The sequence below is a fragment of the Osmia lignaria genome, unplaced genomic scaffold (genome assembly GCF_051020975.1).
Source record: "Osmia lignaria lignaria isolate PbOS001 unplaced genomic scaffold, iyOsmLign1 scaffold0002, whole genome shotgun sequence".
NCBI lineage: Eukaryota > Metazoa > Arthropoda > Insecta > Hymenoptera > Megachilidae > Osmia > Osmia lignaria.
The window spans coordinates 14653682-14675985 of NW_027478159.1; positions in this window are offsets into that span (position 1 = coordinate 14653682).

Consider the following 22304-nt stretch of genomic DNA (forward strand, 5'->3'; position numbering starts at 1 on the left):
TCAAGGGAAGGGGCCTGTCGGACATATTTCGAGATATTTCTTCTTCTTGTTGTTCTTCTTCTGCACAGCTAAGCTGGAAGTGGCATTTGCGGCTCGCACTAGTGCAGAGTTATCTCAAAGAAAGGGGCCACGGTGTTTCTGTATCCCTATTATGTTGGTGCGGCTTCGGAACTTTTAAATATCTCAATATATCTCGAAAACTACGCTTCTGATCAAAAAATATCATAGAACATAAATTGTAGGAAACATAATTCTCTACAAAAAACGTCTCTTAACATTTTGCCATAGCTCGCTTCGTTTCCGAGATATTTGCAGATTCAACTCAAAGGAACTGGCCTGACGGACATATTTCGAGATATTTCTTGTTCTTGTTGTTCTTCCTCTGCACAGCTAAGCTGGAAGTGGCATTTGCAGCTCGCAATAGTGCAGAGTTATCTCAAAGAAAGGGGCCACGGTGTTTCTGTATCTCTATTATGTTGGTGCGGCTTCGGAACTTTTAAATATCTTGATATATCTCGAGAACTACGCATCTGATCAAAAAATATCATAGAACATAAAAAGTAGGAAACTTAATTCTCTACAAAAAAGGTCTCTTAACATTTTGCCATAGCTCGCTTCGTTTCCGAGATATTTGCAGATTTATCTCAAGGGAAGGGGCCTGACGGACATATTTCGAGATATTTCTTCTTCTTGTTGTTCTTCTTCTGCACAGCTAAGCTGGAAGTGGCATTTGCCCCTCGCACTAGTGCAGAGTTATCTCAACGAAAGGGGCCACGGTGTTTCTGTATCTCTATTATGTTGGTGCGGCTTCGGAACTTTTAAATATCTCGATATATCTCGAAAACTACGCTTCTGATCAAAAAATATCATAGAACATAAATTGTAGGAAGCATAATTCTCTATAAAAAAGGTCTCTTAACATTTTGCCATAGCTCGCTTCGTTTCCGAGATATTTGCAGATATATCTCAAGGGAAGGGGCCTGACGGACATATTTCGAGATATTTCTTCTTCTTGTTGTTCTTCTTCTGCACAGCTAAGCTGGAAGTGGCATTTACAGCTCGCAACAGTGCAGAGTTATCTCAAAGAAAGGGGCCACGGTGTTTCTGTATCTCTATTATGTTGGTGCGGCTTCGGAACTTTCAAATATCTTGATATATCTCGAGAACTACGCATCTGATCAAAAAATATCATAGAACATGAAAAGTAGGAAACTTAATTCTCTACAAAACAGGTCTCTTAACATTTTGCCATAGCTCTCTTCGTTTCCGAGATATTTGCAGATTTATCTCAAGGGAAGGGGCCTGGCGGACATATTTCGAGATATTTCTTCTTCTTGTTGTTCTTCTTCTGCACAGCTAAGCTGGAAGTGGCATTTGGAGCTCGCAATAGTTCAGAGTTATCTCAAAGAAAGGGGCCACGGTGTTTCTGTATCTCTATTATGTTGGTGCGTCTTCGGAGCTTTTAAATATCTCGATATATCTCGAAAACTACGCTTCTGATCAAAAAATATCATAGAACATAAATTGTAGGAAACATAATTCTCTACAAAAAACGTCTCTTAACATTTTGCCATAGCTCGCTTTGTTTCCGAGATATTTGCAGATTCAGCTCAAAGGAACTGGCCTGACGGACATATTTCGAGATATTTCTTCTTCTTGTTGTTCTTCTTCTGCACAGCTAAGCTGGAAGTGGCATTTGCAGCTCGCAATAGTGCAGAGTTATCTCAAAGAAAGGGGCCACGGTGTTTCTGTATCTCTATTATGTTGGTGCGGCTTCAGAACTTTTAAATATCTTGATATATCTCGAGAACTACGCGTCTGATCAAAAAATGTCATTGAACATAAAAAGTAGGAAACTTAATTCTCTACAAAAACGGTCTCTTAACATTTTACCATAGCTCACTTCGTTTCCGAGATATTTGCAGATATATCTCAAGGGAAGGGGCCTGACGGACATATTTCGAGATATTTCTTCTTCTTGTTGTTCTTCTTCTGCACAGCTAAGCTGGAAGTGGCATTTGCGGCTCGCACTAGCGCACAGTTATCTCAAAGAAAGGGGCCACGGTGTTTCTGTATCTCTATTATGTTGGTGCGTCTTCGGAACTTTTAAATATCTCGATATATCTCGAAAACTACGCTTCTGATCAAAAAATATTATAGAACGTAAATTGTAGGAAACATTATTCTCTACAAAAAAGGTCTCTTAACATTTTGCCATAGCTCGCTTCGTTTCCGAGATATTTGCAGATTCATCTCAAAGGAAGGGTCCTGATGGACATATTTCGAGATATTTCTTCTTCTTGTTGTTCTTCTTCTGCACAGCTAAACTGGAAGTGGCATTTCCAGCTCGCAATAGTGCAGAGTTATCTCAAAGAAAGGGGCCACGGTGTTTCTGTATCTCTATTATGTTGGTGCGGCTTCGGAACTTTTAAATATCTTGATATATCTCGAGAACTACGCATCTGATCAAAAAATATCATAGAACATGAAAAGTAGGAAACTTAATTCTCTACAAAAAAGGTCTGTTAACATTCTGCCATAGCTCGCTTCGTTTCCGAGATATTTGCAGATTTATCTCAAGGGAAGGGGCCTGTCGGACATATTTCGAGATATTTCTTCTTCTTGTTGTTCTTCTTCTGCACAGCTCAGCTGGAAGTGGCATTTGCGGCTCGCACTAGTGCAGAGTTATCTCAAAGAAAGGGGCCACGGTGTTTCTGTATCCCTATTATGTTGGTGCGGCTTCGGAACTTTTAAATATCTCAATATATCTCGAAAACTACGCTTCTGATCAAAAAATATCATAGAACATAAATTGTAGGAAACATAATTCTCTACAAAAAACGTCTCTTAACATTTTGCCATAGCTCGCTTCGTTTCCGAGATATTTGCAGATTCAACTCAAAGGAACTGGCCTGACGGACATATTTCGAGATATTTCTTGTTCTTGTTGTTCTTCCTCTGCACAGCTAAGCTGGAAGTGGCATTTGCAGCTCGCAATAGTGCAGAGTTATCTCAAAGAAAGGGGCCACGGTGTTTCTGTATCTCTATTATGTTGGTGCGGCTTCGGAACTTTTAAATATCTTGATATATCTCGAGAACTACGCATCTGATCAAAAAATATCATAGAACATAAAAAGTAGGAAACTTAATTCTCTACAAAAAAGGTCTCTTAACATTTTGCCATAGCTCGCTTCGTTTCCGAGATATTTGCAGATTTATCTCAAGGGAAGGGGCCTGACGGACATATTTCGAGATATTTCTTCTTCTTGTTGTTCTTCTTCTGCACAGGCAAGCTGGAAGTGGCATTTGCGGCTCGCACTAGTGCAGAGTTATCTCAACGAAAGGGGCCACGGTGTTTCTGTATCTCTATTATGTTGGTGCGGCTCCGGAACTTTTAAATATCTCGATATATCTCGAAAACTACGCTTCTGATCAAAAAATATCATAGAACATAGATTGTAGGAAACATAATTCCCTACAAAAAAGTCTCTTAACATTTTGCCATAGCTCGCTTCGTTTCCGAGATATGTGCAGATTTATCTCAAGGGAAGGGGCCTGACGGACATATTTCGAGATATTTCTTCTTCTTGTTGTTCTTCTTCTGCACAGCTAAGCTGGAAGTGGCATTTGCGGCTCGCACTAGTGCAGAGTTATCTCAAAGAAAGGGGCCACGGTGTTTCTGTATCTCTATTATGTTGGTGCGGCTTCGGAACTTTTAAATATCTTGATATATCTCGAGAACTACGCATCTGATCAAAAAATATCATAGAACATAAAAAGTAGGAAACTTAATTCTCTACAAAAAAGGTCGCTTAACATTTTGCCATAGCTCTCTTCGTTTCCGAGATATTTGCAGATTTATCTCAATGGAAGGGGCCTGACGGACATATTTCAAGATATTTCTTCTTCTTGTTGTCCTTCTTCTGCACAGCTAAGCTGGAAGTGGCATTTGCAGCTCGCAATAGTGCAGAGTTATCTCAAAGAAAGGGGCCACGGTGTTTCTGTATCTCTATTATGTTGGTGCGGCTTCGGAACTTTTAAATATCTTGATATATCTCGAGAACTACGCGTTGGATCAAAAAATATCATAGAACATAAAAAGTAGGAAACATAATTCTCTACAAAAAAGGTCTCTTAACATTTTGCCATAGCTCGCTTCGTTTCCGAGATATTTGCAGATTTATCTCAAGGGAAGGGGCCTGACGGACATATTTCGAGATATTTCTTCTTCTTGTTGTTCTTCTTCTGCACAGCTAAGCTGGAAGTGGCATTTGCGGCTCGCACTAGTGCAGAGTTATCTCAAAGAAAGGGGCCATGGTGTTTCTGTATCCCTATTATGTTGGTGCGGCTTCGGAACTTTTAAATATCGCGATATATCTCGAAAACTACGCTTCTGATCAAAAAATATCATAGAACATAAATTGTAGGAAACATAATTCTCTACAAAAAACGTCTCTTAACATTTTGCCATAGCTCGCTTCGTTTCCGAGATATTTGCAGATTCAACTCAAAGGAACTGGCCTGACGGACATATTTCGAGATATTTCTTCTTCTTGTTGTTCTTCCTCTGCACAGCTAAGCTGGAAGTGGCATTTGCAGCTCGCAATAGTGCAGAGTTATCTCAAAGAAAGGGGCCACGGTGTTTCTGTATCTCTATTATGTTGGTGCGGCTTCGGAACTTTTAAATATCTTGATATATCTCGAGAACTACGCATCTGATCAAAAAATATCATAGAACATAAAAAGTAGGAAACTTAATTCTCTACAAAAAAGGTCTCTTAACATTTTGCCATAGCTCGCTTCGTTTCCGAGATATTTGCAGATTTATCTCAAGGGAAGGGGCCTGACGGACATATTTCGAGATATTTCTTCTTCTTGTTGTTCTTCTTCTGCACAGTTAAGCTGGAAGTGGCATTTGCGGCTCGCACTAGTGCAGAGTTATCTCAACGAAAGGGGCCACGGTGTTTCTGTATCTCTATTATGTTGGTGCGGCTTCGGAACTTTTAAATATCTTGATATATCTCGAGAACTACGCGTCCGATCAAAAAATATCATAGAACATAAAAAGTAGGAAACTTAATTCTCTACAAAAACGGTTTCTCAACATTTTGCCATAGCTCGCTTCGTTTCCGAGATATTTGCAGATATATTTCAAGGGAAGGGGCCTGACGGACATATTTCGAGATATTTCTTCTTCTTGTTGTTCTTCTTCTGCACAGCTAAGCTGGAAGTGGCATTTGCGGCTCGCACTAGTGCAGAGTTATCTCAAAGAAAGGGGCCACGGTGTTTCTGTATCTCTATTATGTTGGTGCGGCTTCGGAACTTTTAAATAACTCGATATATCTCGAAAACTACGCTTCTGATCAAAAAATATCATAGAACATAAATTGTAGGAAACACAATTCTCTACAAAAAACGTCTCTTAACATTTTGCCATAGCTCGCTTCGTTTCCGAGATATTTGCAGATTCAGCTCAAAGGAACTGGCCTGACGGACATATTTCGAGATATTTCTTCTTCTTGTTGTTCTTCCTCTGCACAGCTAAGCTGGAAGTGGCATTTGCAGCTCGCAATAGTGCAGAGTTATCTCAAAGAAAGGGGCCACGGTGTTTCTGTATCTCTATTATGTTGGTGCGGCTTCGGAACTTTTAAATATCTTGGTATATCTCGAGAACTACGCATCTGATCAAAAAATATCATAGAACATAAAAAGTAGGAAACTTAATTCTCTACACAAAAGGTCGCTTAACATTTTGCCATAGCTCGCTTCGTTTCCGAGATATTTGCAGATTTATCTCAAGGGAAGGGGCCTGACGGACATATTTCGAGATATTTCTCCTTCTTGTTGTTCTTCTTCTGCGCAGCTAAGCTGGAAGTGGCATTTGCAGCTCGCAATAGTGCAGAGTTATCTCAAAGAAAGGGGCCACGGTGTTTCTGTATCTCTATTATGTTGGTGCGGCTTCGGAACTTTTAAATATCTTGATATATCTCGAGAACTACGCGTCGGATCAAAAAATATCATAGAACATAAAAAGTAGGAAACATAATTCTCTACAAAAAAGGTCTCTTAACATTTTGCCATAGCTCGCTTCGTTTCCGAGATATTTGCAGATTTATCTCAAGGGAAGGGGCCTGACGGACATATTTCGAGATATTTCTTCTTCTTGTTGTTCTTCTTCTGCGCAGCTAAGCTGGAAGTGGCATTTGCAGCTCGCAATAGTGCAGAGATATCTCAAAGAAAGGGGCCACGGTGTTTCTGTATCTCTATTATGTTGGTGCGGCTTCGGAACTTTTAAATATCTTGATATATCTCGAGAACTACGCGTCTGATCAAAAAATATCATAGAACATAAAAAGTAGGAAACATAATTCTCTACAAAAAAGGTCTCTTAACATTTTGCCATAGCTCGCTTCGTTTCCGAGATATTTGCAGATTTATCTCAAGGGAAGGGGCCTGACGGACATATTTCGAGATATTTCTTCTTCTTGTTGTTCTTCTTCTGCGCAGCTAACCTGGAAGTGGCATTTGCAGCTCGCAATAGTGCAGAGATATCTCAAAGAAAGGGGCCACGGTGTTTCTGTATCTCTATTATGTTGGTGCGGCTTCGGAACTTTTAAATATCTTGATATATCTCGAGAACTACGCATCTGATCAAAAAATATCATAGAACATAAAAAGTAGGAAACTTAATTCTCTACAAAAAAGGTCTCTTAACATTTTGCCATAGCTCGCTTCGTTTCCAAGATATTTGCAGATTTATCTCAAGGGAAGGGGCCTGACGGACATATTTCGAGATATTTCTTCTTTTTGTTGTTCTTCTTCTGCACAGTTAAGCTGGAAGTGGCATTTGCGGCTCGCACTAGTGCAGAGTTATCTCAACGAAAGGGGCCACGGTGTTTCTGTATCTCTATTATGTTGGTGCGGCTTCGGAACTTTTAAATATCTTGATATATCTCGAGAACTACGCGTCCGATCAAAAAATATCATAGAACATAAAAAGTAGGAAACTTAATTCTCTACAAAAACGGTTTCTCAACATTTTGCCATAGCTCGCTTCGTTTCCGAGATATTTGCAGATATATTTCAAGGGAAGGGGCCTGACGGACATATTTCGAGATATTTCTTCTTCTTGTTGTTCTTCTTCTGCACAGCTAAGCTGGAAGTGGCATTTGCGGCTCGCACTAGTGCAGAGTTATCTCAAAGAAAGGGGCCACGGTGTTTCTGTATCTCTATTATGTTGGTGCGGCTCCGGAACTTTTAAATATCTCGATATATCTCGAAAACTACGCTTCTGATCAAAAAATATCATAGAACATAGATTGTAGGAAACATAATTCTCTACAAAAAACGTCTCTTAACATTTTGCCATAGCTCGCTTCGTTTCCGAGATATGTGCAGATTTATCTCAAGGGAAGGGGCCTGACGGACATATTTCGAGATATTTCTTCTCCTTGTTGTTCTTCTTCTGCACAGCTAAGCTGGAAGTGGCATTTGCGGCTCGCACTAGTGCAGAGTTATCTCAAAGAAAGGGGCCACGGTGTTTCTGTATCTCTATTATGTTGGTGCGGCTTCGGAACTTTTAAATATCTCGATATATCTCGAAAACTACGCTTCTGATCAAAAAATATCATAGAACATAAATTGTAGGAAACATAATTCTCTACAAAAAACGTCTCTTAACATTTTGCCATAGCTCGCTTCGTTTCCGAGATATTTGCAGATTCAGCTCAAAGGAACTGGCCTGACGGACATATTTCGAGATATTTCTTCTTCTTGTTGTTCTTCCTCTGCACAGCTAAGCTGGAAGTGGCATTTGCAGCTCGCAATAGTGCAGAGTTATCTCAAAGAAAGGGGCCACGGTGTTTCTGTATCTCTATTATGTTGGTGCGGCTTCGGAACTTTTAAATATCTTGGTATATCTCGAAAACTACGCATCTGATCAAAAAATATCATAGAACATAAAAAGTAGGAAACTTAATTCTCTACAAAAAAGGTCTCTTAACATTTTGCCATAGCTCGCTTCGTTTCCGAGATATTTGCAGATTTATCTCAAGGGAAGGGGCCTAACGGACGTATTTCGAGATATTTCTTCTTCTTGTTGTTCTTCTTGTGCACAGCTAAACTGGAAGTGGCATTCCCAGCTCGCAATAGTGCAGAGTTATCTCAAAGAAAGGGGCCACGGTGTTTCTGTATCTCTATTATGTTGGTGCGGCTTCGGAACTTTTAAATATCTTGATATATCTCGAGAACTACGCATCTGATCAAAAAATATCATAGAACATAAAAAGTAGGAAACTTAATTCTCTACAAAAAAGGTCGCTTAACATTTTGCCATAGCTCTCTTCGTTTCCGAGATATTTGCAGATTTATCTCAAGGGAAGGGGCCTGACGGACATATTTCGAGATATTTCTTCTTCTTGTTGTCCTTCTTCTGCACAGCTAAGCTGGAAGTGGCATTTGCAGCTCGCAATAGTGCAGAGTTATCTCAAAGAAAGGGGCCACGGTGTTTCTGTATCTCTATTATGTTGGTGCGGCTTCGGAACTTTTAAATATCTTGATATATCTCGAGAACTACGCGTCGGATCAAAAAATATCATAGAACATAAAAAGTAGGAAACATAATTCTCTACAAAAAAGGTCGCTTAACATTTTGCCATAGCTCGCTTCGTTTCCGAGATATTTGCAGATTTATCTCAAGGGAAGGGGCCTGACGGACATATTTCGAGATATTTCTTCTTCTTGTTGTCCTTCTTCTGCACAGCTAAGCTGGAAGTGGCATTTGCAGCTCGCAATAGTGCAGAGTTATCTCAAAGAAAGGGGCCACGGTGTTTCTGTATCTCTATTATGTTGGTGCGGCTTCGGAACTTTTAAATATCTTGATATATCTCGAGAACTACGCGTCGGATCAAAAAATATCATAGAACATAAAAAGTAAGAAACATAATTCTCTACAAAAAAGGTCTCTTAACATTTTGCCATAGCTCGCTTCGTTTCCGAGATATTTGCAGATTTATCTCAAGGGAAGGGGCCTGGCGGACATATTTCGAGATATTTCTTCTTCTTGTTGTACTTCTTCTGCGCAGCTAAGCTGGAAGTGGCATTTGCAGCTCGCAATAGTGCAGAGATATCTCAAAGAAAGGGGCCACGGTGTTTCTGTATCTCTATTATGTTGGTGCGGCTTCGGAACTTTTAAATATCTTGATATATCTCGAGAACTACGCGTCTGATCAAAAAATATCAAGGAACATAAAAAGTAGGAAACATAATTCTCTACAAAAAAGGTCTCTTAACATTTTGCCATAGCTCGCTTCGTTTCCGAGATATTTGCAGATTTATCTCAAGGGAAGGGGCCTGACGGACATATTTCGAGATATTTCTTCTTCTTGTTGTTCTTCTTCTGCACAGCTAAGCTGGAAGTGGCATTTGCGGCTCGCACTAGCGCACAGTTATCTCAAAGAAAGGGGCCACGGTGTTTCTGTATCTCTATTATGTTGGTGCGTCTTCGGAACTTTTAAATATCTCGATATATCTCGAAAACTACGCTTCTGATCAAAAAATATCATAGAACGTAAATTGTAGGAAACGTTATTCTCTACAAAAAAGGTCTCTTAACATTTTGCCATAGCTCGCTTCGTTTCCGAGATATTTGCAGATTTATCTCAAGGGAAGGGGCCTAACGGACATATTTCCAGATATTTCTTCTTCTTGTTGTTCTTCTTCTGCACAGCTAAGCTGGAAGTGGCATTTGCGGCTCGCACTAGTGCAGAGTTATCTCAAAGAAAGGGGCCACGGTGTTTCTGTATCTCTATTAAGTTGGTGCAGCTTCAGGACTTTTAAATATCTTGATATATCTCGAGAACTACGCATCTGATCAAAAAATATCATGGAACATAAAAAGTAGAAAACTTAATTCTCTACAGAAAAGGTCTCTTAACATTTTGCCATAGCTCGCTTCGTTTCCGAGATATTTGCAGATTTATCTCAAGGGAAGGGGCCTGACGGACATATTTCGAGATATTTCTCCTTCTTGTTGTTCTTCTTCTGCACAGCTAAGCTGGAAGTGGCATTTGCAGCTCGCAATAGTGCAGAGTTATCTCAAAGAAAGGGGCCACGGTGTTTCTGTACCTCTATTATGTTGGTGCGGCTTCGGAACTTTTAAATATCTTGATCTATCTCGAGAACTACGCATCTGATCAAAAAATATCATGGAACATAAAAAGTAGAAAACTTAATTCTCTACAAATAAGGTCTGTTAACATTTTGGCATAGCTCGCTTCGTTTCCGAGATATTTGCAGATTTATCTCAAGGGAAGGGGCCTGACGGACATATTTCGAGATATTTCTTCTTCTTGTTGTTCTTCTCCTGCACAGCTAAGCTGGAAGTGGCATTTGCAGTTCGCAATAGTGCAGAGTTATCGCAAAGAAAGGGGCCACGGTGTTTCTGTATCTCTATTATGTTGGTGCGGCTTCGGAACTTTTAAATATCTTGATATATCTCGAGAACTACGCATCTGATCAAAAAATATCATAGAACATAAAAAGTAGGAAACCTAATTCTCTACAAAAAAGGTCTCTTAACATTTTGCCATAGCTCGCTTCGTTTCCGAGATATTTGCAGATTTATCTCAAGGGAAGGGGCCTGACGGACATATTTCGAGATATTTCTCCTTCTTGTTGTTCTTCTTCTGCACAGCTAAGCTGGAAGTGGCATTTGCAGCTCGCAATAGTGCAGAGTTATCTCAAAGAAAGGGGCCACGGTGTTTCTGTATCTCTATTATGTTGGTGCGGCTTCGGAACTTTTAAATATCTTGATATATCTCGAGAACTACGCATCTGATCAAAAAATATCATGGAACATAAAAAGTAGAAAACTTAATTCTCTACAAATAAGGTCTGTTAACATTTTGGCATAGCTCGCTTCGTTTCCGAGATATTTGCAGATTTATCTCAAGGGAAGGGGCCTGACGGACATATTTCGAGATATTTCTTCTTCTTGTTGTTCTTCTCCTGCACAGCTAAGCTGGAAGTGGCATTTGCAGTTCGCAATAGTGCAGAGTTATCGCAAAGAAAGGGGCCACGGTGTTTCTGTATCTCTATTATGTTGGTGCGGCTTCGGAACTTTTAAATATCTTGATATATCTCGAGAACTACGCATCTGATCAAAAAATATCATAGAACATAAAAAGTAGGAAACCTAATTCTCTACAAAAAAGGTCTCTTAACGTTTTGCAATAGCTCGCTTCGTTTCCGAGATATTTGCAGATTTATCTCAAGGGAGGGGTCCTGACGGACATATTTCGAGATATTTCTTCTTCTTGTTGTTCTTCTTCTGCACAGCTAAACTGGAAGTGGCATTTCCAGCTCGCAATAGTGCAGAGTTATCCCAAAGAAAGGGGCCACGCTGTTTCTGTATCTCTATTATGTTGGTGCGGCTTCGGAACTTTTAAATATCTCGATATATCTCGAAAACTACGCTTCTGATCAAAAAATATCATAGAACATAAATTGTAGGAAACATAATTCTCTACAAAAAAGGTCTCTTAACATTTTGCCATAGCTCGCTTCGTTTCCGAGATATTTGCAGATTTATCTCAAGGGAAGGGTCCTGATGGACATATTTCGAGATATTTCTTCTTCTTGTTGTTCTTCTTCTGCACAGCTAAACTGGAAGTGGCATTTCCAGCTCGCAATAGTGCAGAGTTATCCCAAAGAAAGGGGCCACGCTGTTTCTGTATCTCTATTATGTTGGTGCGGCTCCGGAACTTTTAAATATCTCGATATATCTCGAAAACTACGCTTCTGATCAAAAAATATCATAGAACATAGATTGTAGGAAACATAATTCTCTACAAAAAACGTCTCTTAACATTTTGCCATAGCTCGCTTCGTTTCCGAGATATGTGCAGATTTATCTCAAGGGAAGGGGCCTGACGGACATATTTCGAGATATTTCTTCTCCTTGTTGTTCTTCTTCTGCACAGCTAAGCTGGAAGTGGCATTTGCGGCTCGCACTAGTGCAGAGTTATCTCAAAGAAAGGGGCCACGGTGTTTCTGTATCTCTATTATGTTGGTGCGGCTTCGGAACTTTTAAATATCTCGATATATCTCGAAAACTACGCTTCTGATCAAAAAATATCATAGAACATAAATTGTAGGAAACATAATTCTCTACAAAAAACGTCTCTTAACATTTTGCCATAGCTCGCTTCGTTTCCGAGATATTTGCAGATTCAGCTCAAAGGAACTGGCCTGACGGACATATTTCGAGATATTTCTTCTTCTTGTTGTTCTTCCTCTGCACAGCTAAGCTGGAAGTGGCATTTGTAGCTCGCAATAGTGCAGAGATATCTCAAAGAAAGGGGCCACGGTGTTTCTGTATCTCTATTATGTTGGTGCGGCTTCGGAACTTTTAAATATCTTGATATATCTCGAGAACTACGCGTCTGATCAAAAAATATCATAGAACATAAAAAGTGGGAAACATAATTCTCTACAAAAAAGGTCTCTTAACATTTTGCCATACCTCGCTTCGTTTCCGAGATATTTGCAGATTTATCTCAAGGGAAGGGGCCTGACGGACATGTTTCGAGATATTTCTTCTTCTTGTTGTTCTTCTTCTGCGCAGCTAACCTGGAAGTGGCATTTGCAGCTCGCAATAGTGCAGAGATATCTCAAAGAAAGGGGCCACGGTGTTTCTGTATCTCTATTATGTTGGAGCGGCTTCGGAACTTTTAAATATCTTGATATATCTCGAGAACTACGCATCTGATCAAAAAATATCATAGAACATAAAAAGTAGGAAACATAATTCTCTACAAAAAAGGTCTCTTGACATTTTGCCATAGCTCGCTTCGTTTCCGAGATATTTGCAGATTTATCTCAAGGGAAGGGGCCTAACGGACATATTTCCAGATATTTCTTCTTCTTGTTGTTCTTCTTCTGCACAGCTAAGCTGGAAGTGGCATTTGCGGCTCGCACTAGTGCAGAGTTATCTCAAAGAAAGGGGCCACGGTGTTTCTGTATCTCTATTAAGTTGGTGCAGCTTCAGGACTTTTAAATATCTTGATATATCTCGAGAACTACGCATCTGATCAAAAAATATCATGGAACATAAAAAGTAGAAAACTTAATTCTCTACAGAAAAGGTCTCTTAACATTTTGCCATAGCTCGCTTCGTTTCCGAGATATTTGCAGATTTATCTCAAGGGAAGGGGCCTGACGGACATATTTCGAGATATTTCTCCTTCTTGTTGTTCTTCTTCTGCACAGCTAAGCTGGAAGTGGCATTTGCAGCTCGCAATAGTGCAGAGTTATCTCAAAGAAAGGGGCCACGGTGTTTCTGTATCTCTATTATGTTGGTGCGGCTTCGGAACTTTTAAATATCTTGATATATCTCGAGAACTACGCATCTGATCAAAAAATATCATGGAACATAAAAAGTAGAAAACTTAATTCTCTACAGAAAAGGTCTCCTAACATTTTGCCATAGCTCGCTTCGTTTCCGAGATACTTGCCGATTTATCTCAAGGGAAGGGGCCTGACGGACATATTTCGAGATATTTCTTCTTCTTGTTGTTCTTCTTCTGCACAGCTAAGCTGGAAGTGGCATTTCCAGCTCGCAATAGTGCAGAGTTATCCCAAAGAAAGGGGCCACGCTGTTTCTGTATCTCTATTATGTTGGTGCGGCTTCGGAACTTTTAAATATCTCGATATATCTCGAAAACTACGCTTCTGATCAAAAAATATCATAGAACATAAATTGTAGGAAAATTAATTCTCTACAAAAAAGGTCTCTTAACATTTTGCCATAGCTCGCTTCGTTTCCGAGATATTTGCAGATTTATCTCAAGGTTAGGGGCCTGACGGACATATTTCGAGATATTTCTTCTTCTTGTTGTTCTTCTTCTGCACAGCTAAGCTGGAAGTGGCATTTGCGGCTCGCACTAGTGCAGAGTTATCTCAAAGAAAGGGCCCACGGTGCTTCTGTATCTCTATTATGTTGGTGCGGCTTCGGAACTTTTAAATATCTCGATATATCTCGAGAACTACGCATCTGATCAAAAAATATCATAGAACATAAAAAGTAGGAAACTTAATTCTCTACAAAAAATGTCTCTTAACATTTTGCCATAGCTCGCTTCGTTTCCGAGACATTTGCAGATTTATCTCAAGGGAAGGGGTCTGACGGACATATTTCGAGATATTTCTTCTTCTTGTTGTTCTTCTTCTGCACAGCTAAGCTGGAAGTGGCATTTGCAGCTCGCAGTAGTGCAGAGTTATCTCAAAGAAAGGGGCCACGGTGTTTCTGTATCTCTATTATGTTGGTGCGGCTTCGGAACTTTTAAATATCTTGATATATCTCGAGAACTACGCATCTGATCAAAAAATATCATAGAACATAAAAAGTAGGAAACTTAATTCTCTACAAAAAATGTCTCTCAACATTTTGCCATAGCTCGCTTCGTTTCCGAGATATTTGCAGATTTATCTCAAGGGAAGGGGTCTGACGGACATATTTCGAGATATTTCTTCTTCTTGTTGTTCTTCTTCTGCACAGCTAAGCTGGAAGTGGCATTTGCAGCTCGCAGTAGTGCAGAGTTATCTCAAAGAAAGGGGCCACGGTGTTTCTGTATCTCTATTAGGTTGGTGCGGCTTCGGAACTTTTAAATATCTTGATATATCTCGAGAACTACGCATCTGATCAAAAAATATCATAGAACATAAAAAGTAGGAAACTTAATTCTCTACAAAAAAGGTCTCTTAACATTTTGCCATAGCTCGCTTCGTTTCCGAGATATTTGCAGATTTATCTCAATGGAAGGGGCCTGACGGGCATATTTCGAGATATTTCTTCTTCTTGTTGTTCTTCTTCTGCACAGCTAAGCTGGAAGTGGCATTTGCAGCGCGCAATAGTGCAGAGTTATCTCAAAGAAAGGGGCCACGGTGTTTCTGTATCTCTATTATGTTGGTGCGGCTTCGGAACTTTTAAATATCTTGATATATCTCGAGAACTACGCATCCGATCAAAAAATATCATAGAACATAAAAAGTAGGAAACTTAATTCTCTACAAAAAAGGTCTCTTAACATTTTGCCATAGCTCGCTTCGTTTCCGAGATATTTGCAGATATATCTCAAGGGAAGGGGCCTGACGGACATATTTCGAGATATTTCTTCTTCTTGTTGTTCTTCTTCTGCACAGCTAAGCTGGGAGTGGCATTTGCAGCTCGCAATAGTGCAGAGTTATCTCAAAGAAAGGGGCCACGGTGTTTCTGTATCTCTATTATGTTGGTGCGGCTTCGGAACTTTTAAATATCTTGATATATCTCGAGAACAACGCATCTGATCAAAAAATATCATAGAACATAAAAAGTAGGAAACTTAATTCTCTACAAAAAAGGTCTCTTAACATTTTGCCATAGCTCGCTTCGTTTCCGAGATATTTGCATATTTATCTCAAGGGACGGGGCCTGACGGACATATTTCGAGATATTTCTTCTTCTTGTTGTTCTTCTTCTGCACAGCTAAGCTGGAAGTGGCATTTGCAGCGCGCAATAGTGCAGAGTTATCTCAAAGAAAGGGGCCACGGTGTTTCTGTATCTCTATTATGTTGGTGCGGCTTCGGAACTTTTAAATATCTTGATATATCTCGAGAACTACGCATCTGATCAAAAAATATCATACTACATAAAAAGTAGGAAACTTAATTCTCTACAAGAAAGGGCTCTAAACATTTTGCCATAGCTCGCTTCGTTTCCGAGATATTTGCAGATATATCTCAAGGGAAGGGGCCTGACGGACATATTTCGAGATATTTCTTCTTCTTGTTGTTCTTCTTCTGCACAGCTAAGCTGGAAGTGGCATTTGCAGCGCGCAATAGTGCAGAGTTATCTCAAAGAAAGGGGCCACGGTGTTTCTGTATCTCTATTATGTTGGTGCGGCTTCGGAACTTTTAAATATCTTGATATATCTCGAGAACTACGCCTCTGATCGAAAAATATCATAGAACATAAAAAGTAGGAAACTTAATTCTCTACAAAAAACGTCTCTTAACATTTTGCCATAGCTCGCTTCGTTTCCGAGATATTTGCAGATTTATCTCAAGGGAAGGGGCCTGACAGACATATTTCGAGATATTTCTTCTTCTTGTTGTTCTTCTTCTGCACAGCTAAGCTGGAAGTGGCATTTGCACCTCGCAATAGTGCAGAGTTATCTCAAAGAAAGGGGCCACGGTGTTTCTGTATCTCTATTATGTTGGTGCGGCTTCGGAACTTTTAAATATCTTGATATATCTCGAGAACATCGCATCTGATCAAAAAATATCATAGAAAATAAAAAGTAGGAAACTTAATTCTCTACAAAAAAGGTCTCTTAACATTTTGCCATAGCTCGCTTCGTTTCCGAGATATTTGCAGATTTATCTCAATGGAAGGGGCCTGACGGGCATATTTCGAGATATTTCTTCTTCTTGTTGTTCTTCTTCTGCACAGCTAAGCTGGAAGTGGCATTTGCAGCGCGCAATAGTGCAGAGTTAGCTCAAAGAAAGGGGCCACGGTGTTTCTGTATCTCTATTATGTTGGTGCGGCTTCGGAACTTTTAAATATCTTGATATATCTCGAGAACTACGCATCCGATCAAACAATATCATAGAACATAAAAAGTAGGAAACTTAATTCTCTACAAAAAAGGTCTCTTAACATATTGCCATAGCTCGCTTCGTTTCCGAGATATTTGCAGATATATCTCAAGGGAAGGGGCCTGACGGACATATTTCGAGATATTTCTTCTTCTTGTTGTTCTTCTTCTGCACAGCTAAGCTGGGAGTGGCATTTGCAGCTCGCAATAGTGCAGAGTTATCTCAAAGAAAGGGGCCACGGTGTTTCTGTATCTCTATTATGTTGGTGCGGCTTCGGAACTTTTAAATATCTTGATATATCTCGAGAACAACGCATCTGATCAAAAAATATCATAGAACATAAAAAGTAGGAAACTTAATTCTCTACAAAAAAGGTCTCTTAACATTTTGCCATAGCTCGCTTCGTTTCCGAGATATTTGCATATTTATCTCAAGGGAAGGGGCCTGACGGACATATTTCGAGATATTTCTTCTTCTTGTTGTTCTTCTTCTGCACAGCTAAGCTGGAAGTGGCATTTGCGGCTCGCACTAGTGCAGAGTTATCTCAAAGAAAGGGGCCACGGTGTTTCTGTATCTCTATTATGTTGGTGCGGCTTCGGAACTTTTAAATATCTTGATATATCTCGAGAACAACGCATCTGATCAAAAAATATCATAGAACATAAAAAGTAGGAAACTTAATTCTCTACAAAAAAGGTCTCTTAACATTTTGCCATAGCTCGCTTCGTTTCCGAGATATTTGCAGATTTATCTCAATGGAAGGGGCCTGACGGGCATATTTCGAGATATTTCTTCTTCTTGTTGTTCTTCTTCTGCACAGCTAAGCTGGAAGTGGCATTTGCAGCGCGCAATAGTGCAGAGTTATCTCAAAGAAAGGGGCCACGGTGTTTCTGTATCTCTATTATGTTGGTGCGGCTTCGGAACTTTTAAATATCTTGATATATCTCGAGAACTACGCATCCGATCAAAAAATATCATAGAACATAAAAAGTAGGAAACTTAATTCTCTACAAAAAAGGTCTCTTAACATATTGCCATAGCTCGCTTCGTTTCCGAGATATTTGCAGATATATCTCAAGGGAAGGGGCCTGACGGACATATTTCGAGATATTTCTTCTTCTTGTTGTTCTTCTTCTGCACAGCTAAGCTGGGAGTGGCATTTGCAGATCGCAATAGTGCAGAGTTATCTCAAAGAAAGGGGCCACGGTGTTTCTGTATCTCTATTATGTTGGTGCGGCTTCGGAACTTTTAAATATCTTGATATATCTCGAGAACAACGCATCTGATCAAAAAATATCATAGAACATAAAAAGTAGGAAACTTAATTCTCTACAAAAAAGGTCTCTTAACATTTTGCCATAGCTCGCTTCGTTTCCGAGATATTTGCATATTTATCTCAAGGGAAGGGGCCTGACGGACATATTTCGAGATATTTCTTCTTCTTGTTGTTCTTCTTCTGCACAGCTAAGCTGGAAGTGGCATTTGCGGCTCGCACTAGTGCAGAGTTATCTCAAAGAAAGGGGCCACGGTGTTTCTGTATCTCTATTATGTTGGTGCGGCTTCGGAACTTTTAAATATCTCGATATATCTCGAAAACTACGCTTCTGATCAAAAAATATCATAGAACATAGATTGTAGGAAACATAATTCTCTACAAAAAAGGTCTCTTAACATTTTGCCATAGCTCGCTTCGTTTCCGAGATATTTGTAGATATATCTCAAGGGAAGGGGCCTGACGGACATATTTCGAGATATTTCTTCTTCTTGTTGTTCTTCTTCTGCACAGCTAAGCTGGAAGTGGCATTTACAGCTCGCACTAGTGCAGAGTTATCTCAAAGAAAGGGGCCACGGTGTTTCTGTATCTCTATTATGTTGGTGCGGCTTCGGAACTTTTAAATATCTTGATATATCTCGAGAACTACGCCTCTGATCGAAAAATATCATAGAACATAAAAAGTAGGAAACTTAATTCTCTACAAAAAACGTCTCTTAACATTTTGCCATAGCTCGCTTCGTTTCCGAGATATTTGCAGATTTATCTCAAGGGAAGGGGCCTGACGGACATATTTCGAGATATTTCTTCTTCTTGTTGTTCTTCTTCTGCACAGCTAAGCTGGAAGTGGCATTTGCAGCGCGCAATAGTGCAGAGTTATCTCAAAGAAAGGGGCCACGGTGTTTCTGTATCTCTATTATGTTGGTGCGGCTTCGGAACTTTTAAATATCTTGATATATCTCGAGAACTACGCATCTGATCAAAAAATATCATACTACATAAAAAGTAGGAAACTTAATTCTCTACAAGAAAGGTCTCTAAACATTTTGCCATAGCTCGCTTCGTTTCCGAGATATTTGCAGATTTATCTCAAGGGAAGGGGCCTGACGGACATATTTCGAGATGTTTCTTCTTCTTGTTGTTCTTCTTCTGCACAGCTAAGCTGGAAGTGGCATTTCCAGCTCGCAATAATGCAGAGTTATCTCAAAGAAAGAGGCCACGGTGTTTCTGTATCTATATTATGTTGGTGCGGCTTCGGAACTTTTAAATATCTTGATATATCTCGAGAACTACGCATCCGATCAAAAAATATCATAGAACATAAAAAGTAGGAAACTTAATTCTCTACAAAAAAGGTCTCTCAACATTTTGCCATAGCTCGTTTCGTTTCCGAGATATTTGCAGATATATCTCAAGGGAAGGGGCCTGACAGACATATTTCGAGATATTTCTCCTTCTTGTTGTTCTTCTTCTGCACAGCTAAGCTGGAAGTGGCATTTGCAGCTCGCAATAGTGCAGAGTTATCTCAAAGAAAGGGGCCACGGTGTTTCTGTATCTCTATTATGTTGGTGCGGCTTCGGAACTTTTAAATATCTTGATATATCTCGAGAACAACGCATCTGATCAAAAAATATCATAGAACATAAAAAGTAGGAAACTTAATTCTCTACAAAAAAGGTCTCTTAACATTTTGCCATAGCTCGCTTCGTTTCCGAGATATTTGCAGATTTATCTCAAGGGAAGGGGTCTGACGGACATATTTCGAGATATTTCTTCTTCTTGTTGTTCTTCTTCTGCACAGCTAAGCTGGAAGTGGCATTTGCAGCTCGCAGTAGTGCAGAGTTATCTCAAAGAAAGGGGCCACGGTGTTTCTGTATCTCTATTATGTTGGTGCGGCTTCGGAACTTTTAAATATCTTGATATATCTCGAGAACTACGCATCTGATCAAAAAATATCATAGAACATGAAAAGTAGGAAACTTAATTCTCTACAAAAAAGGTCTCTTAACATTTTGCCATAGCTCGCTTCGTTTCCGAGATATTTGCAGATTTATCTCAAAGGAAGGGGCCTGACGGGCATATTTCGAGATATTTCTTCTTCTTGTTGTTCTTCTTCTGCACAGCTAAGCTGGAAGTGGCATTTGCAGCGCGCAATAGTGCAGAGTTATCTCAAAGAAAGGGGCCACGGTGTTTCTGTATCTCTATTATGTTGGTGCGGCTTCGGAACTTTTAAATATCTTGATATATCTCGAGAACTACGCATCCGATCGAAAAATATCATAGAACATAAAAAGTAGGAAACTTAATTCTCTACAAAAAAGGTCTCTTAACATTTTGCCATAGCTCGCTTCGTTTCCGAGATATTTGCAGATATATCTCAAGGGAAGGGGCCTGACGGACATATTTCGAGATATTTCTTCTTCTTGTTGTTCTTCTTCTGCACAGCTAAGCTGGAAGTGGCATTTGCGGCTCGCACTAGTGCAGAGTTATCTCAAAGAAAGGGGCCACGGTGTTTCTGTATCCCTATTATGTTGGTGCGGCTTCGGAACTTTTAAATATCTTGATATATCTCGAGAACTACGCATCTGATCAAAAAATATCATAGAACATAAAAAGTAGGAAACTTAATTCTCTACAAAAAAGGTCTCTTAACATTTTGCCATAGCTCGCTTCGTTTCCGAGATATTTGCAGATTTATCTCAAGGGAAGGGGCCTGACGGACATATTTCGAGATATTTCTTCTTCTTGTTGTTCTTCTTCTGCACAGCTAAGCTGGAAGTGGCATTTGCAGCTCGCAATAGTGCAGAGTTATCCCAAAGAAAGGGGCCACGGTGTTTCTGTATCTCTATTATGTTGGTGCGGCTTCGGAACTTTTAAATATCTCGATATATCTCGAAAACTACGCTTCTGATCAAAAAATATCATAGAACATAAATTGTAGGAAACATAATTCTCTACAAAAAACGTCTCTTAACATTTTGCCATAGCTCGCTTCGTTTCCGAGATATTTGCAGATTCAGCTCAAAGGAACTGGCCTGACGGACATATTTCGAGATATTTCTTCTTCTTGTTGTTCTTCCTCTGCACAGCTAAGCTGAAAGTGGCATTTGCAGCTCGCAATAGTGCAGAGTTATCTCAAAGAAAGGGGCCACGGTGTTTCTGTATCTCTATTATGTTGGTGCGGCTTCGGAACTTCTAAATATCTTGGTATATCTCGACAACTACGCATCTCATCAAAAAATATCATAGAACATAAAAAGTAGGAAACTTAATTCTCTACAAAAAAGGTCTCTTAACATTTTGCCATAGCTCGCTTCGTTTCCGAGATATTTGCAGATTTATCTCAAGGGAAGGGGCCTAACGGACATATTTCGAGATATTTCTTCTTCTTGTTGTTCTTCTTCTGCACAGCTAAACTGGAAGTGGCATTTCCAGCTCGCAATAGTGCAGAGTTATCTCAAAGAAAGGGGCCACGGTGTTTCTGTATCCCTATTATGTTGGTGCGGCTTCGGAACTTTTAAATATCTTGATATATCTCGAGAACTACGCATCTGATCAAAAAATATCATAGAACATAAAAAGTAGGAAACTTAATTCTCTACAAAAAAGGTCTCTTAACATTTTGCCATAGCTCGCTTCGTTTCCGAGATATTTGCAGATTTATCTCAAGGGAAGGGGCCTGACGGACATATTTCGAGATATTTCTTCTTCTTGTTGTTCTTCTTCTGCACAGCTAAGCTGGAAGTGGCATTTGCAGCTCGCAATAGTGCAGAGTTATCCCAAAGAAAGGGGCCACGGTGTTTCTGTATCTCTATTATGTTGGTGCGGCTTCGGAACTTTTAAATATCTCGATATATCTCGAAAACTACGCTTCTGATCAAAAAATATCATAGAACATAAATTGTAGGAAACATAATTCTCTACAAAAAACGTCTCTTAACATTTTGCCATAGCTCGCTTCGTTTCCGAGATATTTGCAGATTCAGCTCAAAGGAACTGGCCTGACGGACATATTTCGAGATATTTCTTCTTCTTGTTGTTCTTCCTCTGCACAGCTAAGCTGAAAGTGGCATTTGCAGCTCGCAATAGTGCAGAGTTATCTCAAAGAAAGGGGCCACGGTGTTTCTGTATCTCTATTATGTTGGTGCGGCTTCGGAACTTCTAAATATCTTGGTATATCTCGACAACTACGCATCTCATCAAAAAATATCATAGAACATAAAAAGTAGGAAACTTAATTCTCTACAAAAAAGGTCTCTTAACATTTTGCCATAGCTCGCTTCGTTTCCGAGATATTTGCAGATTTATCTCAAGGGAAGGGGCCTAACGGACATATTTCGAGATATTTCTTCTTCTTGTTGTTCTTCTTCTGCACAGCTAAACTGGAAGTGGCATT